The sequence below is a fragment of the Bos javanicus genome, chromosome 3 (genome assembly GCF_032452875.1).
Source record: "Bos javanicus breed banteng chromosome 3, ARS-OSU_banteng_1.0, whole genome shotgun sequence".
Classification (NCBI taxonomy): Eukaryota; Metazoa; Chordata; class Mammalia; order Artiodactyla; family Bovidae; genus Bos; species Bos javanicus.
The window spans coordinates 10,834,929-10,857,795 of record NC_083870.1 but is presented as its reverse complement, the minus strand read 5'-3'; the positions used below and the strand labels follow the sequence as shown (position 1 = coordinate 10,857,795).

The following is a 22,867-nucleotide window of genomic DNA, read 5'->3' as shown; positions in this document are numbered from 1 at the left end:
CCCTTTTGAACTGCAGCCTCTCCTAAAAGTTCACAACAAATGTCTTTAGCAGCAGGCAGGATCAACTCTTCACCAATAATACAGTAAAGAGCTTCTTAGCTTTAGCAGTGTGGTTAGCCACTATAGCTTTAGCAATGTGGTTAGCCACTAAGAATGATCTTCTCAGTTCAGACATATTTGATGAAGTGCTGGCCTACAAAAATTGTTTCTTTTCTTTGTGTAATATGTTTTTCTTTTGAAAAAATCCAAAGGCGATGTTTAATGCAGGGTGTTTTTTCTCTATGTTGCAAGGAAGTTTTAAAGGTTTCATGGCTTCGTTGGATAGTTAGTCACCACATATTATACAAAGCAGGCTTGGAGAATGTGAATTACCTGTGCAATGAGCTTGTAATTTAAGATGACTTGGTACTTTCTTTTAAATCCAGTTTTCTTTCTGCCTACAATCTTAAGATTCTTCTGCTGTCTCATCATTGGGTCTTTCCAACTTTTCAAAGGGGCTCTCCAGTGACATTTGTATTTCAATCATTTTGGCAAGAGTTAACTTATGGACTTACAAAAATTGTGACCAAGACTAGCACACAGTGAGGAAAAGAGACCTGGTTGGTAGTGGTAAATAAAATACTGGGCAGGCCACATGAGGACTAAAAGAAGTGTTGAATTCTGACTTAAAGTACATCAACTCACTTACCACTATAAAACCTGCCACCAGATGCAGCTTGTCTTTTGCCATTCACTAAAAGGGTTTTGATACGTCTGCAAGCAATTGATTTATTATGGTCTCTGTGCAGTCAAACCTCTCTGCTAAAGATAGTCTGCATTTGCAGCCGCTCTGCAGCACTAGTGTCACCATCTCAGCTCCACCTCAGATCATCAGGCATTAGAGTCTCATGAGGAAAACACAACCTGGACCCTTCACAAACAGAATTCACAGTAGGGTTTGTGCTCCCAGAGCTTATAGCTCTGGTGACCAGAAGGGATGCACTGGAGGGACAAAGAGGGTATGTTCAACAAAAGACTATTTTTCTAAGGTCAGGAAATGTAACAAATGTAGCAAATACACAGAAATAAAGGAGGAAGTTAGAAAAATGAGGCTACAGAAGAATGTGTTTCAAGTGAGGAAATGAGCTAAAACCTCAAAAGAAGTCAGTGAAATGGAGATAGGCAATCTACACAATAAATCATAAAGATGACAGCAAAGACACTCAAAAAAAACTCGGGAGAAGATGGGATATACAGAGTGAGAAGTTAGAAGTTTTTAACAAAAAATTAGAAAATACAAAGATCAAAGAGAGACAAAAAGTATAATAATTGAAATGAAAAATATAGCGGAAGGAGTCAACAGTAGATTAAACAGTACAGTGGAAAAGACCATTGATCTGGAAGACAGAATAATGGAAATCACTGAAGCGGAACAGAATAAAAAAAGAAAAAAATTGAGGACAGTTTAAGAGAACTCTGGAAGAACGTCAAGCATGTTATCATTCATCATATCATTACAGTGGGTCCCAGGAGAAGAATAGAGAGAAAGGGGGGCAAAGAACATATTTAAAGATATAGTAGTTAAAAAATTCTCTAACTTCGGTAAGGAAACAGACATCTGGGTCCAGGAAGCATATGGAGTCCCAAACAGAGTAAACCCAAAGAAGACCATGCTAAGATACATTGTAATTGAGTTGGCAAACATTAAAAGTAAGGAGAAAATATTAAAATCAGAGAGGGAAAAACAACATACATACACGGGAATTTCCTTAAGGCTATCAGCTGAATTTTCAGCAGAAACTCTGCAGACAGGAAGAGAGGGGCGTGATATGTTTAAAATGATGAAAAAGAAAACTCTATAACCAAGAATACTCTCGCTGGCAAAGCATTTATTCAGATTTCACAGAAACATTAAAAGTTCCATAGGTAAGCAAAATATAAAAGAGTTCAGCACCAGCAAACCAGCTTTAAAATAAATGCTAAAGGGACTTTTCGAAGTAAAAAGAAAAGAAACATAAAAGGTAAAATCTTATTAGTAAAGGTAAATATACAGTAAAGGTAATATATCAAGCTAGTAGGAAGGTTAAAATATAAAATTTGTCAAATCATCTATATATGCAATAAGATGTTAAAGGATATACAAAACAAAAAGTTGTGAACTATGATGTCAAAATTTTAAACATTTACCATGGGGAGGAAATGCAGTGTTGTTAAAATGTATTTAAACTTAGATCAGCAACTTATAATAATCACATATATATGAACTAGACAAGGATGTCCACTCTCCCCACTTTTATTTAACGTATTATTAGAAGTCCTAGTCACAACAATCAAACTAGAAACAAAGAAATAAAAGGAATTCAAATTGCAAAGGTAAATTTAAAGGTTACTGTTTGCAGATGAGATAAAGACATCACAAAAAACCTACTAAAACTCATCAATGAATTCACTTAAGTTGAAGGATACAAAACTAATATACAGGAGGAACTTTCAAGATGGTGGAGGAGCAAGATGGAGAGATCACCTTCCTCCCCACATTTATATATATATTTAAAAAAATACATCTACATATGGAACAACTCTTGAAGAAGACTTTTAAACACTGGCAGAAGACCCCAGATTTCCAAAAAGGCAAGCTAACCTCCACAGAATGAGGTAGGACAGAACATATAGAAAAATGAAGAGACAAAGGACTTGGGACAGGGACCTGTGCCTTGGGGAGCAGCCAAGAAGGATGAAAAGTTTCCTCATACTCGGAAACCCCTTCATGGGCAGGGATGAACAGAGCTTCAGAACCTCAGAGAGAAACACATCAAAAGGTCCTCAGCAGGCAGAATGGAGATGATTCACCCCAGATATCATTGCTGATCAGCACTTTCCAGTCGAGACTGTTTGCACGCTCACTGCAGTGAGTGCGGGTTGGGTGCTGAGGTTCAAGTTTTGGGGGTTGGACCCTATGGAGATTACTGGGGTTGAGTTGCTATGAAGATACTCTGAGGGGGTTAATATGACAGCTTAGGAAGTCCAGGGAAAATCCTGGGCCTGCCACAGAGGCAAGAGACCCTCCAACACTACATGCTCGCAGATCATAGGACGTCACCTTTGTGAGTGCCGTAAGTGGCATGAGCCATGGCTGTGGACCGCAACCCCAGAGATAGATATCCCAAAGCCGGCGTAAGTGCCAGAGGTGAGACTACACATCACGGCATTTGTGATCCCAGAGGAGGGATTGACCAGTGTAGATGCCAGAGGTAGGGGACAGGAGGCCACTGCAGTCTTGACCTCAGGGCTTACAGCCGCCACCAAGCTGCATTCCGGTACAAGTCACTGCTCATACCTTCCTGGGAATCTGTGCAACTTTGCCCTGCTGAGGGACCAAAGACCTGGGACCAATTCCCCTGGGGAAATACACATTCCACCTCAGACTGTGGCGATGGGGGGGAAATACACTGTGGCAGATCTCAGCCACAGTGGGCACTCCCCACATACCATAACTGTGTCTGAATACCTCTCCCTCTTCCCAGTCCAACTGGGTAAGTGAGGCTTAATAAGCTGCTACTTCCACCCTGTTGTGTATGGGGAGGGAACAGACACCAGGGTCTCAGTCGCATCTGACTCTTTGCAACCCCATGTACTGCAGCACAGCAGGCTTCCCTGTCCATCACCAACTCCCAGAGTTTACTCAAACTCATGTCCACTGAGTCAGTGATGCCATCAAACCACCTTATCCTCTGTCATCCCCTTCTCCTCCTGCCTTCAATCTTTCCCAGCATCAGGGTCTTGCCAAATGAGTCAGTTCTTCGCATCTGGTGGCCAAAGTATTGGAGTTTCAGCTTCAACATCAGTCCTTCCAATGAACACCCAGGACTTATTTCCTTTAGGATTGACTGGTCAGATATCCTTGCAGTCCAAGGGACTCTCAAGAGTCTTCTCCAACACCACAGTTCAAAAGCATCAATTCTTCAGTGCTCAGCTTTCTTTATAGTCTAACTCTCACATCCATACACGACTACTGGAAAAACCATAGCCTTGACTAGATGGACTTTTTTTTTTTTTTTGGCAAAGTAATGTCTCTGCTTTTTAATATGCTGTCCAGGTCAGTCATAACTTTTTTTCCAAGGAGTAAGTGTCTTTTAATTTCATGGCTGCAATCACCATCTGCAGTGGTTTTGGAACCCAGAAAAATAAAGTCAGACACAATTGCCACTGTTTCTCCACGTATTTGCCATGAAGTGATGGGACTGGATCCCATGATCTTAGTTTTCTGAATGTTGAGCTTTAAGCCAACTTTTTCACTCTTCTCTTTCACTTTCATCAAGAGGCTCTTTAGTTCCTCTTCACTTTCTGCCATAAGGGTGGTGTCATCAGCATATCTGAGGTTATTGATATTTCTCCTGGCAATCTTGATTCCAGCTTGTGCTTCTTCCAGCCCAGTATTTCTCATGATGTACTCTGTATAGAAGTTAAATAAGCAGGATGACAATATACAGCCTTGACGTACTACTTTTGCTATTTGGAACTACTCTGTTGTTCCATGTCCAGTTCTGACTGTTGCTTCCTGATCTGCATATAGGTTTCTCAAGAGGCAGGTCAGGTGGTCTGGTATTCCATCTCTTTCAGAATTTTCCACAATTTGTGGTGATCTACACAGTCAAAGACTTTGGCATAGTCAACAAAATAGAAATAGATGTTTTTCTGGAATGCTCTTGCTTTCTCAATGATCCAGCCTATGTTGGCAATTTGATCTCTGGTTCTTCTGTCTTTTCTAAAACTAGCTTGAACATCTGGAAGTTCACAGTTCATGTATTATTGAAGCCTGGCTTGGACAATTTTCAGCATTACTTTACTAGTGTGTGAGATGAGTGCAATTGTGAGGTAGTTTGAGCATTCTTTGGCATTGCCTTTCTTTGGGATTGGAATGAAAACTGACCTTTTCCAGTCCTGTGGCCACTGCTGAGTTGTCCAAATTTGCTGACATATTGAGTGTAGCACTTTCACAGCATCATCTTTTAGGATATGAAATAGCTCAACTGGAATTCCATCACCTCCACTAGCTTTGTATGTAGTGATGCTTTCTAAGGCCCACTTGACTTCACATTCCAGGATGTCTGGCTCTAGGTGAGTGATCACAACATCATGATTATCTGGGTCATGAAGATCTTTTTTGTACAGTTCTTCTGTGTATTCTTTCCACCTCTTCTTAATATCTTTTGCTTCTGTTAGGTCCATACCATTTCTGTCCTTCTTGAGCCCATCTTTGTATGAAATGTTCCCTTGGTATCTCTAATTTTCTTGAAGAGATCTCTAGTCTTTCCCATTGTATTGTTTTCCTCTATTTCTTTGCACTGATCACTGAGGAAGGCTTTCTTATCTCTCCGTGCTATTCTTTGGAACTCTGAATTCAAATGGGTATATCTTTCCTTTTCTCCTTTGCTTTTTGCTTCTCTTCTTTTCACAGCTATTTGTAAGGCCTCCTCAGACAACCATTTTGATTTTTTTCATTTTTTTTTTCTTGCAGATGGTCTTAATCCCTGTCTCCTGTACAATGTCACAAACCTCTAGCCACAGTTCATCAGGCACTCTGTCTATCAGATCTAGTCCCTTAAATCTAGATTTAAAACTAAAGAGGCACCAGAGGCAGGGCCAAAACCAAAGCTGAGTACCAGAGGTTGTGTGACCAAGGAAGAAGAAGGAAATTATTTCTGCAGCCACAGGTGCAATGGATTAAGTATCCACAATTAGCTTGAGAGTGTGGACTTTGGGGGCAATTATGGGATTTGGAAGCAAGTACAAGCTGGAATTAGGCCAGATGTGAGTGTGAACTGACCCCACAGTGCCCACAGCATGTCCAGAGACCAGCTTCCTAGAAATATTGGAGGGCTTCCTGAGTAGACAGATTGGCTGATGCTCACTGTGTGGTGAGGATGACAGAAGACTGAGGAGGACATTCTTCTTACTATCACTCTTTATATACACACTTTATATATAATATATCTTTATATATGTATATCTATATATATATCCATATATATATATATATATATATATATATACACACACACACATACCACACACACCTTTTTTTTTTTTCTTCTATCTCTTTCTTTCTGTGCTGTATACCTTGTGGAGTCTTGGGTGATAATAAGGGTTTGGGCCTGAACCCCTGAGGTGGGAGATCAGAGTACAGGACATTGGATCACCAGAGAACTTCAGACCCCATGGAACATTAATCAGTGGGAAGTCTCCTAAAGGTCTCCATTTCAACACTAAGACCAGGCACCACCCAAAGGCTAGCAAGTTCGGTGTCAGATGCCTCATACCAAACCATCAGCTAAACAAGAATACAACATTCCCCATTAGCAGCAGGCTGCCCAAGGCCATACCAAACCCACAGACACCCCAAAAAACAAACCACTGAGCACGGCACTGCCCTCCAGAGAGACAAGATGCAGCTCCACTCACCAGGACAGACACCAGTCTCCCCAACAGGAAACTTTCACAAGCACAGATCCATCCCCACCCACTGGGGGCAGACTTCACAAAGAAGAGAAACCTGACCTTGCAACCAGTAGAAAGGAGATGGCAAATACAATCAATCAAACAAGTTGAAAAGAGAGAGAAACAGGCAGCAGATGAAGGAATATTGTAAAAACCCATAAGATCAAACAAATAAAGAAACAGGTTATCTACCTTAAAAAGAATTCAGAGTAATGGTAGTAAAGATAATCCAAAATCTTCCAAAAAAAAATGGAGGCACAGATAAATAGAAGAGGCACAGACTGAGAAGACACAAAAAATGTTTAACAAGGATCTCAATGAAATAAAGAATAGACAATCAGCAATGAGAAGCACAATAACTGAAATTAAAAATGCACTCAAGGGAACCCAAAAAATAACTGAGACAGAAGAACAGGTAAGTGAACTGGAAGATAGAATGGTGGTGATAACTGAAGTAGAGAAGAATGAAGAAAAAAGAAATGAAGACAGCCTCATAAACCTCTGGGACAACATTAACCACACCAACATTTGAATTATAGGGGTCCTAGAAGAAGAAAAGAAAAAGAAAAAACAGTATGAAAAAAATATTTGAGTTTATAGTTGAAAATTTCCCAAACATGGGAAAGTAAATAGCTACCCAAGTCCAGGAAGCTCAGAATCCCATACACTACAAACACAAAGAGAAACACATCAAGATACATATTAGTCAAGCTAACAAAAATTAAACACAAATAAAAAATATTGAAAGTAGCAATAGAAAAGCAACAAATAACATATATGGGGATTCCCATAAGGCTAGCAGCTGGTCTTTCAACAGAAACTCTACAGGCCAGAAGGGAGTGGCAGGATATTCTTAAAATGATGAAAGGAAAAATAATCTATGATCAAGATTACTCTACCAAGCAAAGCTATCATTCAGATTTGATGGAGAAATCAAGTTTTACAGATAAGCAGAGTTAAGACAACTCAGAACCACAAAACCAGCTTTACAATAGATGCTAAAGGAACTTCTCTAGACAAGAAACACAAGAGAAAGAAAAGACCTACAAAAACAAAGGGAAAAAAAAAAACAAAACAAAACTAAAGTAAATGATGGTAATAGGATCATGCTGCTGCTGCTAAGTCGCTTCAGTGGTGTCCAACCCTGTGACCCCTGAGACGGCAGCCCACCAGGCTCCCCCGTCCCTGGGATTCTCCAGACAAGAACACTGGAGTGGGTTGCCATTTCCTATAATTAGTGTAAATGTAAATGAACCAATTGCTTCAACCAAACTGGCTGAATTGATAAAAAAACAAGGTTCCTATATATATAAGAGACCCACTTCAGACCTAGGAACACATACAGACTGAAAGTAAAGGATGGAAAACAGTATTTCATGAAAATGGAAAAAGTAGGGGTGGCAATATACATATAAGATAAAATAGACTTTAACATAAAATCATTACAAGAGACAGGAAGGACACTACATTATGATCAAGGGATCAACCCAAGAAGAAAATATAATAATTATAAATATATACACACACAGCATAGGAGCACCTCAGTACATAAGGAAAATGCTAATAATTATAAAATGGGGAATCAACAGTAACACAGTAATAGTGGGGGACTTTTAAACACTTTTAACACTCCAGTCACCAACAGACAGATCATCCAGGCAGAAAATTTATAAAGAGATACAAGTTTTAAATGATACACTGGACTATAGTTGATAGCTATAAGACATTTCATCCAAAAACAGTTTTCATGTTTTTTCTCAAGTGCACACAGAACATTGTCCAGGATAGATAATACCTTGGATCACAAATCAAGCCTTGATAAATTTTTAAAAAATAAAACTGCATTAAGCATGTTTTTTCTGACCACAATGCCATAAGATTAGATATCAACTACAAGGGGAAAAAAAAAAAAAACTGTAAACACCACCACAAACACATACACAAACACATAAAGGTTAAATGATATGCTTCTGAATAACCAAGTGGTTACTGGGAAATCAAAGAGGAAATAAAAAATACCTAGAAACAAATAATGATGAAAACTTAATAACTCAAAACCTATGGGATGCAACAAAAGCAGCTAAGAGGGAAGCTTACAGCAATACAAGCCTAACTCAAAAAACAAGAAAAACATTAAATAACCTAACCATACACCTAAATCAACTAGGAAAAGAAGAACGAAAAAGCCCAGTTATGAGAAGTAAATAAATCATAAAGCTCAGAGCAGAAATAAACGAAAAAGAAATGAGGGAGACAATAGCAAAGATTAAAAAAAAAAAAAAACTAAAAGCTGGTCCTTTGAGAAGATTAAAAAAAAAAAATTAACAAACTCTTAGCCTGACTTATCAAGACAATAAGGGAGAAGGCTTAAATCAGTAAAATTTAGAATGAAAAAAATGGAAGTTGCAACAGACAATGCAGACATGCAAAGGATCATAAGAAACTGCTATGAGCAACTATACACCAATAAAATGGACAACCTGAAAGAAATGGACAAATTCTTTGAAAAGTACAACCTTCCAGATTGAACCAGGAAGAAATAGAAAATATTAGCAGACCAATCATGAGCACTGAAATCGAAACCATAATCAAAAATCTTTCAATAAACAAAAGCCCAGGGACAGATGGCTTCACAAGTAAATTCTACCAAGCACTTCGAGATGAGGTAATATGTAACCTGCTGAGACTCTTCCAGAAAATTGCCAAGGAAGGAAACGTCCCACTTGTTCTACAAGGTGACCATTACTCTGACACCAAAACAAGACAAAGATACCACCAAAAAAGAAAATTATAGGCCAATATCAGTGATGAACAGAGATGCAAATATCCCCAACAAGATTCTAGCAAACAGAATCCAACAAGACATTAAAAGCATTATACAACATGATTAAGTGGGGTTTATCCCAGGGATGCAAGGATTCTTCAATATATGCAAATCAATGTGATACATCATATCAACAAACTGAAAGTTAAAAACTATATGATTATCTCAATAGAAGCAGAGAAAGCTTTTCAACAAAATTCAATATCCATTTATGATAAAAGCTCTCCAGAAAGTTGGCATAGAAGGAACCTATCCCAACATAATAAAGACCATATATGACAAACCCATAGCAAATATTATTCTCAATGGTGAAAAACTAAAATTATTTCCTCTAAGATCAGGACAAGACAAGGGTGCCCACTCTCACAACCATTATTCAACATAGTTTTGGAAGTCTTAGCCACGGTAATGAGAGAAGAAAAAGAAATAAAAAGAATCCAGATTGGAAAAGGAGTAAAACTCTCATTGTTGCAGAAGACATGATACTATACATGCAAGCGTGCATACTAAGTCGTTTTAGTTGAATCCAACTCTTAAGTGACCCTATGAACTGTAGTCCACATGGCTTCTCTGCCCATGGGATTTTCCAGGCAAGAATACTGGAGTGGGTTGTCATGCCCTTCTCCAGGGTATCTTTCCAACCCAGGGATTGAATCTGTGTCTCTTACATCTCCTGCATTGGCAAGCAGATTCTTTACCACTAGTGCCACATGGGAAGCCTGATGCTATACATAGAAAACTCTAAAGATGCCACCAGAAAGCTACTAGAGCCAATCAATGAATATAGTAAAATTTCAGGATATAAAATTAATACACAGATATCCCTTGCATTCCTATATACTAACCAAAAAGAAAAAAAAAATCAGAAAGAGAAATTAAGGGAACAATTCCATTCACCTTTGCAACAAAAAGGATAAAATGCAATAGGAATGAACCACCTAAAGAGACACAAAAGACCTGTATGCAGAAAACTATAACACACTGATGAAAGAAATCAAAGATGACACAAACAGATGAATATTCCTAAACTGGAAGAATCAATATTTTAAAAATGACTATACTACCTAAAGCAATCTACGGATTCAATGCAATCCCTATCAAACTACCAAAGGTATTTTTCACAGAATAGAACAAAAAAAATTGTTGAAACTAGAATGCTTTTAAACACCATTTGCTGTTATTTAGTCACTAAGTCATGTCTGACTCTTGGCGACCCCATGAAGAGCAGCATGCCAGGCTTCCCTGTTTTTCACTATCCCCCGGAATTTGCTCAAGCTCTAACTCTTCATTTGAGTCAGTTCTAATGAGGTGGATGATCCTAGAGCCTATTATACAGAGTGAAGTAGAAAGAGAAAAACAAATATCATATGTTAACACATATATATGGAGTCTAGAAAGATGGTACCAATGAAATTATTCGCAAGGAAGGAATGAAAGCACAGATGTAGAGAACAGACTTGTGCACATAGAGGGGTAAAGAGATAGTGGGACAAATAGAGAAAGTAGCATCAACATATATACAGTATCGTGTGTAAAACAGATAGCTGGTGAGAAGTTGCTACATAACACAGGGAGCCCAGCCTGGCACTCTGTGACCACCTGGAGGGGTGGGGTTGGGGGAGGAAGGAGGCTCAAGAAAGAAGAGATATACATACAATTATGACCAATTCACCTTGTTGTATGGCAGAAACCAACACAAAATTGTAAAGCAATTTCCCTCCAATTAAAAAATAAATAAATTTTAAAAAACCCTCACAGTTAGTACAGAAATCTATTGCATTTCTATACACTAGCAATGAACTATCAAAAACAGAAATTAAGAAAACAACCCCATTTACAATCACATCAAAAAGAACAAAATACATAGGAATAAATTTGACTAAGGAAATAGAAGACCTCTTTTTGGAAAACTACAAAACACTGATGAAAGAAATTGAAGATGACACAAACAGATAGAAAAATATGGATTTAAAGAATTAATATTATTAAAGTCACTTTTCTACCCAAGGCACCATACAGATCCAATGCAATCCTGATCAAATTACCCGTAGCATTTTTCACAGAACTAGAACAAAAAATGTGAAAACTTGTATGGAAGCACAAGAGGCCTCAAATAACCAAAACAATTTAAAGAAAGAAGAATAAGCCTGGAGGTACAACACTCCCTGATATCAAATTATACTACAAAGCTACACTAATCAAAACAGAAGAGTGACAAAACAAAAACATATACCTAGATCAATGGAATAAAATAGATTCCAGAAATGAATCCACACTTTAAGGGTAATTAATCTGATAAAGGTGGCAAGAATTACAATGCATAAAAGACAGCCTCAACAAGTGGTGTTGAGAAAAGTGGACAGCTATGTGAAAAAAATCAAACTGGTCTACTTTCTGACACCATGTACAAAAATAAATTCAAAGTGAATTAAAGACTTAAATGGAAGACTTAAAACCACAAAACTTCTAGAAGAAAACAAGCACTATACTCCTTGACAGCAGTCTTCATTATAGTTTTTTGGATATATCTTCTCAGGTAAGGGAAACAAAAATTAAAATAAAAAGATAGGATTTCATCAAACTAAAAATCTTTTGCACAGCAAAGGGAGCTATCAACAAAACCACAGGGCCACATACTGAATGCGAGACTTTATTTGTAAACAATATATCTGATAATGGGTTGATATCCAAAATATACAAAGAATTCATACAACTCAACATCAAACAAGCAAGCAACACAGTTAAAAAATCAGTAGAGGGACTGAAGGAATATCTTTCAGATATACAGAGGAAAACATACAGATGGCCAACAGGCTCATGAAAAGTTGCTTAACATTACTAATCATCAGTGAAATGCAGTCAAAATTACAATGAGATATCATCTCACACCTGTCACAATAGTTATCATGTCAAACAGTGACAAATAACAAGTCTTCTTGAGGATGCAGAGAAAAGAGAACCCTTGTGCACTGTTGGTGGGAATGTAAATTGGTGTATCCACTATGGAAAACAACATGGAGATTTGCAAAAAATAAAGAATAAAACTACCATATGATCCAGAAATACCACTCCTGAGTACCTATCCAAAAAAAAATAAAAATACTATTAGAAACCAGTCAGACTGGCTGCGATCCAAAAGTCTACAAATAATAAATGCTGGAGAGGGTGTGGAGAAAAGGGAACCCTCTTACACTGTTGGTGGGAATGCAAACTAGTACAGCCACTATGGAGAACAGTGTGGAGATTCCTTAAAAAACTGGAAATAGAACTGCCTTATGATCCAGCAATCCCACTGCTGGGCATACACACTGAGGAAACCAGAAGGGAAAGAGACACGTGTACCCCAGTGTTCATCGCAGCACTGTTTATAATAGCCAAGACATGGAAGCAACCTAGATGTCCATCAGCAGATGAATGGATAAGAAAGCTGTGGTACATATACACAATGGAGTATTACTCAGCCATTAAAAAGAATACATTTGAATCAGTTCTAATGAGGTGGATGAAACTGGAGCCTATTATACAGAGTGAAGTAAGCCAGAAGGAAAACATAAATACAGTATACTAACGCATATATATGGAATTTAGAAAGATGGTAACAATAACCCTGTGTACGAGACAGCAAAAGAGACACTGATGTATAGAACAGTCTTATGGACTCTGTGGGAGAGGGAGAGGGTGGGAAGATTTGGGAGAATGGCATTGAAACATGTAAAATATCATGTAGGAAACGAGTTGCCAGTCCAGGTTCGAAGCACGATGCTGGATGCTTGGGGCTGGTGCACTGGGACGGCCCAGAGGGATGGTATGGGGAGGGAGGAGGGAGGAGGGTTCGGGATGGGGAACACATGTATACCTGTGGCGGATTCATTTTGATATTTGGCAAAACTAATACAATTATGTGAAGTTTAAAAATAAAATAAAATTAGAAAAAAAAATACTATTAGAAAACATATACACACCCCAATGTTCATGGCAGGACTATTTGCAATAACCAAAATACAGAAACAACCTAAATGCCCATCAGTGGATGAATAGATAAAGAAGACATGGCAAATATATATGATGGGTTATTACTCAGTCATTAAAAAAAATGCAGTCTTGCCATGTGCAACAACATGGATGGACCTAGAGGATATTACTCTGAGTGAAATAAGCCAGACAGAAAAAAAGACAAATATTTTATGATTTCATGTGATGTACAATCTAAAAAATTCAAATGAACAAACATATCAAAAACAAACAATTATAGGTACAGAGAACAAATAGGTGTTCTCCAGAATCAGGGTATAGCAGAAGCAAAGAAACAGGTGAGGGAGATTAGCACGTGCAAACTTCCAGTTGCAAATAAATGAGTCATGTGTAGGTAATGCATATAATGTAATAATGTACATAATGTAATATAAATGTACAGTGTAGGGAATATAATCAATAAGAATGTAATATGGTGACAAGTATGTATGGTGACAATCATAGCTAGACTTATGGTGATTGGTTTGAAATGTATAGAAATATCATTTAGAAAGATGGTACCGATGATCCTGCATGCAGGGCAGCAAAGGAGACACAGATGTAAAGAGTAAACTTTTTTTCTTTTTTTTTACTGCTAGATGGTTTTTGTTTTTAATTTCTTAAACAACTCTAAAGATCAATTAAGAGACATACACAAATTTTCTGCCCTTGTGAAATCCTAAGGGTATAACAGATATGAAACATTCTCTTTGTCCTCATTATCCTATTGGTAACATTTCTCAACAGCTGTTTGCAATAAAGGATCCTAATGGCCAAGGGGGAAAGCATAGCACTAAAGAGATCAAGAAGGAGCATCGATGATTAGAAAGGTTACTTATCATTGTATCACCCAAAGGAAAATTGAAAACCAACATATGGTGACCCTGTGGCCTGGCTCCAGGTGTTTAGTAGCCATTTGAAGAAAGAGAATAATGCACCCGTATTTCAGCTTTAAATAGATTAATCCTGTTATGTGTGTAATTTAAGTGCAAGAGATCCTAAAAAGGTTTTAAAAAAAAAGCCATATATGTATATATATATATAGTTTTATGTGTATTATATATATATATATACATTAAACACACACACATACATATAAACAAAAAACTAGCCTAGAAATTTGGATTAAATAACTATCAATCTAAAGGGATTAAAAATTATTAAATGATTTAAAAAATACTTCTAAGAAGCAAGTGAAAAGTGTTAGTCGCTCAGTTGTGTATGACTCTTTGAGACCCCATGGACTGTAGCCTGCCACAGTCCCCTGTCCATGGGATTCTCCAGGCAAGAATACTGAAAAGGAAAAAGAAAAGAAAAAGAGTAAACTTTTGGGCTCAGTGGGAGAAGGTGAGGTTGGGATGATTTGAGAGAATAGCACTGAAACATGTACATTATCATATGTAAATAGATGGCCAGTGCAAGTTTGATGCATGAAGCAGGACACCCAATGGTCTGGGACAACCCAGAGGGACAGGGTGGGGAGGGAAGTGGGAGTGGGGTTCAGGATGGGGGGTCACGTGTATACTTGTGGCCGTTTCATGCTGCTGTATGGCAAAAACCATCACAATATTGCAAAGTAATTATTCTCCAATTAAAATAAATACACTTAAAATAAAAAAAGAAATATCGAATCACTATGTCATGTTATAGCAACCAACACAATTTCTTAGGTCAATTATATTGCAAAAACAAACTCATAGCAAAAGATGGTAACCAGTAATCAGGGTGTGGTGGGGGAAGGGAAATTGGATGAAGGTAGGCGAAATGTACAAACTTCAAAGCTGTAGGATAAATAAGTACTAGGGATGTAATGTACAACATGATAAATATAATTATGACTGCTCCATGTTATATATGAAAGTTATTGTGAGAGTAAACTGAGTTCTCATTACAAGAAAAAAAAATTTTTGTACATCTTTAATTTTGCACCTATATGAGATGATGGATGCTCACTAAAGTTATTGTGCTTATTACTTCATGATGTGACTTAGCAGCAACAGCAGCAGCAGTGTATAAATCAGATCACTATGCAGTATATCTTAAATTTATACAGTGGTGTATGTCAATAATGGCTCAAAAAAACTGGAAGAAAAATAATAAAATGCAAACTTTAGCCCCTTTTCCCCAAATAATAAATAAGATTCAGTAATTAAATAGCATTTTCTGAACTTTCCAGATCGGAATTTTACAACATATCTAGCCCCAGGGGTATTAGACAAGGTACTGCCCATCTACCTTAAGGGAAAAATAATTTTTAGAGTAGGATTTTTAATCTAGTCAAAATGATATTTAAATATGAGGATTTCAAAAACTATTTTCCTGTATTCAAGGCCTTAGTAGTTTTGACAGGCAAAGATCACATGGAGACATCTATTGGAAGTAACTAGTCAATAAAAGGCTAATATATAAGGAAGCTGGAGCTTCCCAGGTAGCTCAGTGATAAAGAATCTGCCTGCCAGTGCAGGAGACGCAAGAGACACAGGTTTGATTCCTGGGTCATAAAGATCCCCTGGAGAAAGGAATGACTACCCAATCCAGTATCTTGCCTGGAAAATTCCATGGACAGAGGAGCCTGGTGGGTGATAGTCCATGGGATCACAAAAAGTCACGACTGAGCAACTGAGCATACACACCACATATAAGGAAGTCAAGAAAAACTGTAAGCTGAAAGGTAAATAAAAGTGAAAACTTAACCTGATCAGGTGTGTCTATCTATGCCTTAAAATTAATAAGCTCAGTTTAAAGAAAAAAGAAGCAGGAAGTATATCAACATGGGGGAGGGAGGGAGGAAAGACAAAGAATATGACAGTACACTAACATATTTGTCTTAAACGTTAAGTAAGATAGGGGTATGAGTAAAAAGCCAAACCAAAAATGCTAACTCCTCCCCCTCAAAAAAAAAAAAAATCAAGAAAGAATATAGAAGTATCATACTTTGAAATGAATAGAAGAAACAAGAAAATATATGTTAACTGTCAGCATAGACACAAAGAATCTAAGTGGTTAAACTTAAGTGAAAACTTGGTCAACTTGGATTTAGGAAATCTGCCAATGTATTTTTAACAGAAGATCATTTGATGGTGGGAAAATAAAAGAAAAATATTTTATCATCAGATCAGATCAGTCGCTCAGTCGTGTCCGACTCTTTGCGACCCCATGAATCGCAGCACGCCAGGCCTCCCTGTCCATCACCAACTCCCGGAGATATAATATGATAAAGAGTACCTAAATATGAAAAGACTACCTAAAATATGTAAAGAGTACCTAAAAGAAAAGCAATCTATCTATGTAATCTGGCTTTAAACAGATCTGAAATAAAAAATATCATCAGAGCACAACACAATGATAAAAGGAACAACTCCTAGGGAGATAAAACAGTTTTAATTGTCTAACATACAGAAGATTCTGAAATGAATATTAAAAATCTTATATTCTAGTCAAGCACATATAAAATATTATTGCACCAGGTCATTCAGAAAGTCTTTAAACAGCTCTAAAAGTAGACAATAGAAATCTGCTTGTAATTGCCTCTCCCTGCATCTCTCCTATGCTGTGCCACCAGAAAAAAGTCATTAATTTTCAGGAAAGCAGAAAGTAATTCTAAAGGAGAGTGAAATAACAACTCCGGCAGCAGGTACAGAAGTCTGAAAGAAAAATTAACTGTCTTGAGGGAGGTAAAGAAGCCATGTTTTGTATAACTGCATTTGTGAAATTGAAACTAATCTGCTCTGCTCTGTGTGTGTGTGTGTGTGTGTGTTTTCAAAAATTAGGATAATATCACACAATATAGTTTTATATCTGGTTCTGTTTTTTACTCAATATTATTTTATGATATTTTATCATGCCCCTATCTGGACTTTTACCCAGGCCCCCACCACAGCCACTAAGTTTCCTGTGCATCTTTTAGGGAAGGAAAGTAAGTACTGTCTCTAAGTATAACTCACGCTGATAGTTGCCTGGGAAGTACATTTGAATATCTTCTATTGTCAACATGCATCTCCCTTTGTTCAGGCTTCAGTTGTGGTAGAATGAAATGTCTATTATTTGCCTAGGCAGTAAATGTTTAGAATCAAGTTACTGCTGTTTTCACTTTTCTGAATATAGTTGATACCAATCCATTCCCCCCAAATTCTTTATGACTAAAGCTCCCCTTGTCCTCTTGAGGTTACCAACCAGATACCCAGAGCTCTCAACAAGAATTCCTACTCATCTTACCTCAGTGGGATGTCTTCCACAGTGGTCCAGATCTTGAGGTTATCTTTAGAAATACAAGAATCACTGTTTATTTTAAGTAGGATAATAAATCAGTAAAGCTCTTAGAGACTGAACTGCAGAATTGTATAATCTCCTGAAGGGCAGAGGGAAAATAAATTTTGAAAGATAACAGGGAAAAGGGGAACTGACTAGTCAAAACCCTTGATTTAGTGCTGGCTGCCTCATACGGTGCTTTCCCAGAGAGGAGAACGTTATGAAACAGTATTGAGACTCCTCCCACCAATGTTCTTAGCTTTCGATTTCCTCAGTCAGAGAAAACAGTTTATTTCCTGTAAATATCTTACTCAAAAACAACAAATTATGGCAAGGTTACACTCTAATTTTTTTTTTATTATAAATGTTGGTAGATGAAAAGAGTTCCAAGATTAGAACTTTTTTATCCAGAAGACTTACATGTGGGTCATTAAAAATCTATATTCACTTGAATGATTCTCAAATATAAGAGAAGTAAGATGAGTCATCTGGCTACTTGTCAGAAAGCATTTAACAGGAGGCTTCCTGTGTGCTGTTTTGTATCTGTCAGGAATCCTCTGTTCCTTATTAATTCCTGAATATTCAGGAATTAAAAGGAGAGGCAAGCGTCTCCCTGGGGCTGAAGAATCCAGGTATATCCTTCGTTAGTTTTCCTGTAAGGTGATAAGTACCCTCTTCCTTCTTGTGAACCATATGGTAAAAGTGATTATTTACAACTCTTTCTCTCTATTTTTAATATGGATCACCTATGTTTGGAAGTCTGGAATTTTAATCTTTATCTTTGCTGATAATAACTACAGTATATATGCCCACACCTTGTTGCTTAAAACACATTTGCTCCATCAGAGCTTTGGTCCCGTGTCTTGCTTTCTCTCTCTCTCTCTCTTTCTCTCTCTCTCTCTCTCTCTCTCTCTCTCCCTCCCTTCCTCTCTCTCTCAGGCTATTTCTTTGGAGTACAGAGACTTTCTGAGTTCACTTTCCTTCCCAGGCTTCTAAGACCCTCTCAAGAAGGCGCTCTGCACCTTCACCCCATCGAGAGGGCACCTAAGGCCGCCATGAACAGAGCAAGCCCCATGCCAGGGGCTTTATTGGCTTTCTGTGTAAACCAAAAAAACAGACTTTTTCTCTCTCCTTTACTTTCTTATCAGTCGACTCCGGACCACCAGGTTCCGGTCCATTAAAGGACCTCAACAGCTACTTAATGCTTGTTTCCTGTTGTTGGTGTAGCAGTGGCAAGAGAAGTTGGAAGAGCCATCTTTCTACTTTTTTTTTTTTTTTTTTTGTCTGAAACTCCTGGGAGTGATTATCTATAAGCTATCTATTGGTTTAAATAGAACCTAAAACATTCACCCTTATCTCACTCATCTCACACGCTAGTAAAGTAATGCTCAAAATTCTCCAAGCCAGGTTACAACAGTATGTGAATGATGAACTTCCAGATGTTCAAACTGGTTTTAGAAAAGGCAGAGGAACCAGAGATCAAATTGTCAACATCTGCTGGATCATTGAAAAAGCAAGAGAGTTCCAGAAAACATCTACTTCTGCTTTATTGCTTAAGCCAAAGCCTTTGACTGTGTGGATCACAACAAACTGTGGAAAATTCTGAAAGAGATGGGAATACCAGACCACCTGACCTGCCTCCTGAGAAATCTGTATGCAGGTCAAGAAGCAACAGTTAGAACCGGACATGGAACAACAGACTGGTTCCAAATCGGGAAAGGAGTATGTCAAGGTTATCCTGCTTATTTAATTTATATGCAGACTACATCATGAGAAACACTGTGCTGGATGAAGCACAAGCTGGAATCAAGATGGCCAGGAGAAATATCAGTAACCTCAGATATGCAGATGACACCACCCTTATGGCAGAAAGTGACGAACTAAAGAGCCTCTTGATGAAAGTGAAAGAGAAGAGTAAAAAGTTAGCATACAACTCAACATTCAGAAAACTAAGATCATTGGAATCTGGTCCCATAACTTCATGGCAAATAGATGGGGAAACAATGGAAACAGTGACAGACTTTATTTTTCAGGAATCGCAAATCACTGATACTGTTCTGTTCATACTGATCATGGGGTTCTCAAGGCAAGAATACTGAAGTGGTTTGCCATTCCCTTCTGCAGTGGAGCACATTTTGTCAGAACTCTTCACCATGGCCTGTCCATCATGGGTGATCCTACACAGTATGGCTCATAGTTTCATTGAGTTAGACAAGTCCGTGGTCCATGTGGTTAGATTGGTTAGTTTTCTGTGATTGTGGTTTTCAGTCTATCTGCCCTCCAATGGAGAAGGATAAGAGGCCTATGGAAGCTTCCTGATGGGGGATACTGACAGGGGGAATCTGGATCTTGTTCTGATGGTCAGGGCCATGCTCAGTAAATCTTTAATCCAATTTTCTGTTGATGGAAAAGAACAAAGGGATGGAGCCAAACCAAAAACAGTACCCAGTTGTGGATGTGACTGGTGATAGAAGCAAGGTCCGATGCTGTAAAGAGCAATACTGCATACGAACCTGGAATGTTAGGTCCATGAATCAAGGCAAATTGGAAGTGGTCAAACAGAAGATGGCAAGAGTGAACGTCAACATTCTAGGAATCAGCCAACTAAAATGGACTGAAATGGGCGAATTTAACTCAGATGATCATTATATCTACTACTGTGGGCAGGAATCCCTTAGAAGAAATGGAGTAGCCTTCATGGGCAACAAAAGAATCCAAAATGCAGTACTTGGATGCAATCTCAAAAATGACAGAATGATCTCTGTTCATTTCCAATGCAAACCATTCAATATCACAGTAATCCAAGCCTATGCCCCAACCAGTAATGCTGAAGAAGCTGAAGTTGAATGGTTCTATAAAGACCTACAAGACCTTTTAGAACTAACACCCAAAAAAGATGTCCTTTTCATTATAGGGGACTGGAATGCAAAAGTAGGAAGTCAAGAAACACCTGGAGTAACAGGCAAATTTGGCCTTGGAATACGGAATGAAGCAGGGCAAAGACTAATAGAGTTTTGTCAAGAGAACGCACTGGTCATAGCAAATACCTTCTTCCAACAACACAAGAGAAGACTCTACACATGGACATCACCAGATGGTCAACACCAAAATCAGACTGATTATATTCTTTGCAGCCAAAGATGGAGAAGCTCTATACAGTCAGCAAAAACAAGACCGGGAGCTGACTGTGGCTCAGATCATGAACTCCTTATTGCCAAATTGAAGAAAGTAGGGAAAACCACTAAACCATTCAGGTATGACCTAAATCAAATCCCTTATGATTATACAGTGGAAGTGAGAAATAGATTTAAGGGACTAGATCTGGTAGACAGAGTGCCTAATGAACTATGGAAGGAGGTTCATAACATTATACAGGAGACAGGAATCAAGACCATCCCCATGGAAAAGAAATGCAAAAAAGAAAAATGGCTGTCTGAGGAGGCCTTACAAATAGCTGCGAAAAGAAGAGAAGTGAAAAGTAAAGGAGAAAAGGAAAGATAAAAACATCTGAATGCAGAGTTTCAAAGAATAGCAAGGAGAGATAACAAAGCCTTCCTCAGCGATCAATGCAAAGAAATAGAGGAAAAAACAGAATGGGAAAGACTAGAGATCTCTTCAAGAAAATTAGAGATACCAAGGGAACATTTCATGCAAAGCTGGGCTTGATAAAGGACAGAAATGGTATGGACCTAACACAAACAGAAGATATTAAGAAGACATGGCAAGAATACACAGAAGAACTGTACAAAAAAGATCTTCACAACTCATAATCACGATGGTGTGATCACTCACCTTGGGCCAGATATCCTGGAATGTGAAGTCAGGTGGGCCTTAGAAAGCATCACTACGAACAAAGCTAGTGGAGGCGATGGAATTCCAGCTGAGCTATTTCAAATCCTGAAAGATGATGCTGTGAAAATGCTGCACTCAATATGCCAGCAAATTTGGAAAATACAGCAGTGGCCACAGGACTGGAAAAGGTCAGTTTTCATTCCAATCCCAAAGAAAGGCAATGCCAAAGAAGGCTCAAACTACCTCACAATTGCACTCATCTCACACACTAGTAAAGTAATGCTCAAAATTTTCTAAGCCAGGCTTCAGCAATACGTGCACCATGAAATTCCTGATGTTCAAGCTGGTTTTAGAAAAGGCAGAGGAACCAGAGATCAAATTGCCAACATCCGATGGATCATGGAAAAAGCAAGAGAGTTCCAAAAAAAACATCTATTTCTGCTTTATTGACTATGCCAAAGCCTTTGACTGTGTGGATCACAATAAACTGTGGAGAATTCTTCAAGAGGTGGGAATACCAGACCACCTGACCTGCCTCTTGAGAAACCTTTATGCAGGTCAGGAAGCAACAGTTAGCACTGGACATGGAACAACAGACTGGTTCCAAATAGGAAAAGGAGTACGTCAAGGCTGTATATTTCACCCTGCTTATTTAACTTCTATGCAGAGTACATCATGAGAAACGTGGTGCTGGAAGAAGCACAAGCTGGAATCAAGATTGCTGCGAGAAATATCAATAACCTCAGATATGCAGATGACACCACCCTTAAGGCAGAAAGTGAAGAAGAACTAAAAAGCCTCTTTATGAAAGTGAGAAAGAAGAGTGAAAAAGTTGGCTTAAAGTTCAACATTCAGAAAACTAAGATCATGGCATCTGGTCCCATCACTTCATGGCAAATAGATGGGGAAACAGTGGAAACAGTGTCAGACTTTATTTTTCTGGGCTCCAAAATCACTGCAGATGGTGATTGCAGCCATGAAATTAAAAGACGCTTACTCCTTGGAAGGAAAGTTATGACCAACCTAGACAGCATATTCAAAAGCAGAGACATTACTTTGCCAACAAAGGTCCATCTAGTCAAGGCTATGGTTTTTCCAGTGCTCATGTATGGATGTGAGAGTTGGACTGTGAGGAAAGCTGAGCGCTGAAAAATTGATGCGTTTGAACTGTGGTGTTGGAGAAGACTCTTAAGAGTCCCTTGGATTGCAAGGACATCCAACCAGTCCATTCTAAAGGAGATCAGTCCTGGGTGTTCTTTGGTAGGAATGATGCTAAAGCTGAAACTCCAGTACTTTAGCCACCTCATGCAAAGAGTTGATTCATTAGAAAAGACCCTGATGCTGGGAGGGATTGGGGGCAGGAGGAAAAGGGGACGACAGAAGATGAGATGGCTGGATGGCATCACTGACTCAATGGACGTGAGTCTGAGTGAACTCCGGGAGTTGGTGAAGGACAGGGAGGCCTGGTGAGCTGCAATTCATGGGGTCGCAAAGAGTCGGACATGACTGAGCGGC

The 22,867-nt window shown here is 38.4% G+C and overlaps 1 protein-coding gene across 1 annotated transcript in view; it reads right to left on the bottom strand.

Annotated features, from left to right (window-relative positions):
* LOC133238774 (gamma-interferon-inducible protein 16-like) overlaps positions 1–17,782 on the bottom strand; it is a 46,419-nt gene extending 28,637 nt beyond the window's left edge. Inside the window, exon 1 of the mRNA XM_061402248.1 lies at positions 17,528–17,782. The gene's annotated coding sequence lies outside the window, so the exon portion shown is untranslated. The remainder of the gene's footprint in view (positions 1–17,527) is intronic.
* Between the last annotated feature and the right edge of the window lie 5,085 nt (positions 17,783–22,867).